The 6163-nt window shown below is 49.3% G+C and overlaps 1 pseudogene; it reads right to left on the reverse strand.

Moving 5' to 3' along the window:
- Positions 1-2737: 2737 nt before the first annotated feature.
- On the reverse strand, positions 2738-3452 carry LOC115317071 (annotated as a pseudogene).
- Positions 3453-6163: the final 2711 nt, after the last annotated feature.

The raw sequence follows: 6163 nt of genomic DNA on the forward strand, positions 1-6163 counted from the left end.
GAGGCTAATAAAGATAGGGAAACACAACATAATGTGGTAAACACCTCGTGCCGTCAGCAGAATCGCAGAATGCCACGGGAAACGAAGCGCTCGCGGCGTCGGTACGAGAGCGTAGGACCAGAACTACGTCATTGCCCAGAGTTGCTTCACTAGCTCACCCAGTGCCAGCGTTGCTCACCCGCTTTCGGGCCGCTAACCGAGCCGGGAGAACATTTTTAATATTGGTTTTAATCGGTAACGCGGCGTCGGTTTGACGTAATATTTTGGGTATGACCGTATTTTGACCTCCTAAAGCGATATCAGTCATTTCGATAGGGTCGACTTTTTGAGTGGAGTTGCCCTTTAAGTTTAGCTATTTCTTCTCCCCAGTAATCTGTGGGCTCACGATAATGTTCCAGAGGAACACCTAGGTACTTCGATGGCGTCCGTGACCATTAAACATTCCCAAAAAACAACTGGAGCAGTCGTCCACTGACCATGCCATAGCCCTACGCACTTTGACCAATTCGCCGCGCAGGCAGTGACCTCACAAAACCTTTTGGTCAGTTCAACAGCTTCTAACACACTTTGAGGGTCCGAGCAAAAAATAGCAACATCGTCAGCGTATGCCAGTATTTTAATGTCACATTCCTGTAGTGTAAAACCCCCAATATTTTGAGGTTGAATGACACAGCGGCAAAAGGGCTCTAGGTAGATTGCGAAAAGCAAGGGTGATAAGGGACATCCCTGCCGCACCGAAGAGCGGACGTTGATCCCCGCACTAACTGTTTTATTAATTACTAGTTTAGTTTTGCAGTTTACATATGCCATCCTTACTCCCTCAAGCAGCACAGATCCAACTCCCACGTGTTGTAAAATAGAAAACAGAACATCGTGGCACACCCGATCAAATGCTTTTTCAAGATCTATCTGAAGTAAAGCGACTTTCCCGTATTCTGCGTCACAGACCTCTAGAACACTTCGAGTAGTGTGTATGTTTGTGCCAATGCTACGACCCTTTACCCCACAGGTTTGGTACGGCCCTACTATTTTCCATATAACATGTTGCAATCTACTGGCTAAAACCTTCATTAGCACTTTATGGTCAACGTTGGCCAGGGTAATTGGTCTATAATTACTAGTACTACGAAGCTTATCGGCGTCATTACATTTGGGTATCAAGACCGTGTGCGTGCACAAGAAAGAAAGCGGTAATTCTTTCTTTTGATAGGACTGAGAAAAAACCCTATGCAGAACCGGTGCAACTCGCGGCTTAAACTTCTTATAGAAGGCCGTGCTCAAACCGTTCGGTCCCGGTGATTTCCCTACGCTTAGGTCATCTATTGCTTTCTCGACCTCTGATAAACTAATCGGAGCTTCTTAAAACTTCGTAGTATCGCTATCTAGTTTCGGCTGACTTGGCGAAATTTCCATATCAAGCCCCTTTTCTTTTGGTATTTTCTTTTCAAACAAATGTGTATAATACTCAACAAAAGCTTGCTGAATACTGTCCTGATCTCGAGTTACTGCACCTCTGTACTCTATCTCTTCAATCCAGTTCCCGCTAGCATACTTTTTTTCCAACGCAAGGGCCCTCTTTGTGGGCGTTTCCCCGACAATCAAGTTCGTCGCACGGGCACGAACGATTGCCCCTTTATATCTCTCATCTATTTTCTCAAGTTTAGCCTTGATAGTGCTTATGTCGTCTTTGAAGACACCTGGCATTCTCTCCTCCTCTACATAAAGCCTTTGTAAACCCTCTCGAAGACCGTTCTCTACCCTTCTCTCTTCCCGCTTTATGTTAGTTGCTCTTTCAATCGCATCAATCTTAACTTGCTGTTTAAATAGTTCCCACTCTTCACATATGTTATTTTTCGAAACGCCTTCTAGTCTGCCTAGCTTACTTTCAATTTTCCCTATCAATTCTTGGTCCTCAAGGAGTTTTGCGTTTAACTTCCACAACTCCCACGAAAAGCCAGTTTGTTTCTTACGCTTACCCAAAGTAAAACTCACCAAACTGTGATCGCTGAACGAGACATGACTGACCGCGAAGTCGTTACACTGAGGTACTAAATCCGCTGTAACATATACCCTGTCAAGCCTGGCATGACCTCTGCCTTGGTGGTGCGTGTAAAGGACCCGATGTCCCGGTGTTATGCAGGGTGCCAGGTCTTCGAGCCCCTTATCTTGAATCAACCGGTTTAAAACTTCACTAGACCTATCACTATTTCGTCTTTGATTTGTCCGGTCTTCTGGCATACAGACACAATTGAATTCGTCTCCCAGCAATATTGTAAATCGGTCACTAATTACAAATCTGTCAATATATTAAAAAAAGGCGCGTCACTCACTCTCCACGTTTGGCGCATAAATGCACATAACCCTCCACTTTTGATTTAGAAAAACAAAATCGCAGAGAACAAGCCTTCCCGATTCACAGGATATAACGTCCTCTTCAATGAGCCCAGCAGCCCTCCTCAAGAACAGACAACATCCTCGAGATCTACCTACAGTAAACGGTTTCACCAGGAATTCGGTCTGACTTTCATTCTCAACCTTCGTCTCCTCAACCGCCAAAACGTCTAGGTCCCTCTCTAGGAGAAGGCGACTCAGCTGACATTGTCGGCGGCTTGCCGCGAGTCCCCTGACGTTAAGGGTCCCTATACGCAGACCAGACGTCAGTTGTGCCGTTTTTTTATTGCGCCAAACCCAGCTTCCGGTGATTACCCTTTGCGTCATATCGTACCAGAGTCGATACTCACTGCGACAGACCCCCGTCGCGGGTCAGCGACGAGGACCGCAGTTTGCTGACATAGCGCCCTTTTTTTCCAATCAGCTGAAACTCTCCCTCAGGCCACTGCTGTACCGGTACGACGTTTCTCGGAGACTCGTCGGTCAGTCGCCGTTTCACCTTTGAGGGATCCAGTTCCATGGCTGGCTCACACTCGATGGCTGCTGCCTCGGTGCCGGCCGGTGCTCTCCATCGCCGTCACCGCCATTGCCTCCGGTGAAGGTTTTCCAGGCGTTGCCGCCTGCCTCACTTTTTCGTTGGCTTCAGGAGCTGTCACCGGGCGCTCCTCGTCCTGGACTGTTGCTTCCGCCCTCTTGTTGTCATGTCCTTCGACTGTCGCCTTGTCCTGCTGTGCCCTCTCAAACAGCATCGACGATGTTGCGGCCTCTTCTCCTTCCGCTTCATCCATGATGAGGTCGCATCCCTCGTCGCTCGCTCGGCTGACTACAGCACTTCCGTACGTACGTGCACAGTTTTGGGCCACATGTCCGAAGCCACGGCATTGCACGCACCGAGGTACACGGCAATCGCGTCGTATATGCCCTTGCCTTCGGCACCGCAGGCAGAGCGGTGCCCGCCCGGGTACGACAACTAGGATCGTGCCCCCCTGGAGCCTTAGCTGATGAGGTAGGTTCTCCGGTGTCTTGCCGTCCTTGAGTGTCAGTTTAGCGATCCTGGTAGTCGACTCGATGCCTTCAAAGCCTTCTACTCGCCACTTCTCTTTGGTCACCTCGTGGACTGTGCCGTACTGTTCCAGTGCCTTCCGGAGAGTGTCGTTGGACACGTCGAACGGGACCCAATGCAACTTGGCCCGAACTTCCTGCCGGTTGGGGTCTACGGGGACGCACAGCTTTCCCTTCACCGTGAGCCGGCCAAGCTGTAGCAGTCGTTCTTTCGCTGCCGCACTTTTTAGGCTACAGAGCCACACGTGTCCCATTTGGCACACACCTAGCCCTGCTACATCCTTACGCAAGTCCGCCTTTTCTAAAGGCTCCTTGGAGTCGACGATCCTTATAAGCCTGGTGTTTACATCGCAGTGAAGGTAGACTTGGTTTTTCCCCTTGTCCCCAGTCGGCAACGTCGGCAGCACAATCCGATAGTCGGCAGGGATGCAAACAGGCCTGTCACCACGGCCGGCGTCGGCCGTTATCACCTCGCTATCAGAGCGAGCCATCGCGCATCCGCACTCTTCGACTGCCGAGCGCTATCTCGCACACTAACCCGAACACTACACCCGTGCTCTGCGTTTCCGTCTTCTATACTGGTCGTTTTGAACGGACGGAATCTCTCGGTGACTGAATAAGCAACAAAAAAATATTCCCAGCATGTTGATTTTTTTCCAGCAATGACATACCTCTGAGAGTATTTTCACTGGCTCAGGGGATGAATCTCTTAATAACAAGCAAACGCTCGATCATGCCGTAATTATTTGAAAGCCACTAAATCAAGCCGCTCCAATGCGGTTCGAAGCCATGAGTTTGTTTCCCCGCACGGCACGTCGTAGCCTGTATTTCTATTGTAGTGTTTGTTTTTCTATTTGTGCTGTTCGCGCAAAGCTGCAATTGCCGTCTCGAATTAATCTCTGTAGAGCGGATATTCACTCAGCTGGAAGTGATGCTTCACGGGCTGAGAACTCGATTTTCGATCAACTTAAATGCAGTGAAAGCCGCGACTTGCGGCAAGTGTTAAGTGTACGGAGTGTACGCCGTGGCGAGCCCGAAAACTTCTAGCGCTCATCCCAGCGCGCCACTTAGAGGGCAGTTTCTCCAGGAACCGTAGTATATATAAGGGTAGCTTTTTTTTAAAATTTGACCTACTATTGTTTTTTAATGCTAAAATTCCACACTGTAAATATACGTAATTTCCGTCACGATTTCGTACTGTTGTCCTTGCCCCAGAGTGCAATCGCTCTCAGGGACGAGACAACCGACAGTCACATTGGCAACTGTACGATAAGAGCCTACTGTTCAGACCAGCGTTCCAACATGACTATCCGCACGTCGATCGATTGCACCTAATTCCTCAAGTGGTATTAAACTTTCTAATGTAAAGCGGAATGTCATCCTGCGACACCCCGCCCCCTCCGATCACGGCCCGACCAGCGGCATCAATGTCCTACGGTTTACAATCTCATATTGTTGTTACACCACTGATACGCGAACACACGGCCACATCGGCGATAATTAGTCTTCTGTTCACAACCCACAACGCTGCCATCACGATGTTGCTGCTATGTTACTGACACGCACAAATACAGAACCACGTTGAACGACGGTTGCACTCGGCATCGGATAACAGAACCGAACTCAGCGCGGAAGGCACCCAGGCAGCCGGCAGCAAAACCTGCCTGTCTTGGACGCAGTTCCTGCAATTTCCATAACGTCGAAAACGTCGACACAGTTCCGCGTGGTTTTGCTACTGTAGTTCCATGCCGAGTGAGCGCGTGAGTCTCGCAATCCCATAGAGATCATACATACTAACTCTAGAGGAAAAGGTCCGCCATTTTCCCATGCACTCTGGCTGCCGCAAGCGGCGGAGTATGCAGGCAGACCCTCGGGGTCCCACACGTGGTTACCAACTGCCTTCGATTTCACATATAATTATATCACCAGAGCAGTTTCATGAACTTCAACAATCCACGAACTTACCGGTGGAAAGATACTCGCGTTCCTCTTGAAGCTTTCTTTTTGCATAGCGCGCAGATGCACGGCCTCCCGTCAACAGTATACTAAACCAGATAACCGGCTACGCGGGTGGCCGCGCCCCGGAAATACAAAACCGCGCAACCACCAAATTTCCGAGATTTCGACAGAAGGGAAGTTAACGCAGCGTAATGAGTATGCTGCTTTTTATAAACCTTAGAGTAGCTCAGAATTTAGTTTGCAACGTTAAATTATCACTGTTTATATTGCTGAGAGTTTCCAGTCTTCGCAATTACCATTGCGACTGTCGTCCTTCGGCTGGATACATTGGTTTCTTCCTCTCGTGTTCTGTCACTCTCTTTCGCGACCTTCCACTCGGGACCCAGGATGTCGGCGCGCGGGATATGCCACTCCTCCTCACCCACCTTTACCCCCCTGCGCAATCCGGAGACGGCCATTTTACCCAGTGTACGTGGCGCTGCTTGTACTGCTCCGGAACTTCGCCGTTTCTAGCGGCTTCGTTTGCTCGTTTGATAAAATTAGTGATAAAAACGTCAATGTAACCGAAATGTTCTGCACGTTTAAGCTAGAAGACGGAATTACAGGCGGCCTTCGCTGCCGCTGAAACTCAATCAACTCAACAGCTATTTATTAAACAACGTGCGCGACCTGCTTGAAAAACGAAACCGAAAGAAGAGTCGGGAGGGCGAAAGCTTTCTCCCGTCTGCCTGGAGAAGGAGAAAACATTTTG

This window comes from Ixodes scapularis, unplaced genomic scaffold (assembly GCF_016920785.2).
Source record: "Ixodes scapularis isolate PalLabHiFi unplaced genomic scaffold, ASM1692078v2 PGA_scaffold8__174_contigs__length_109621045, whole genome shotgun sequence".
NCBI lineage: Eukaryota > Metazoa > Arthropoda > Arachnida > Ixodida > Ixodidae > Ixodes > Ixodes scapularis.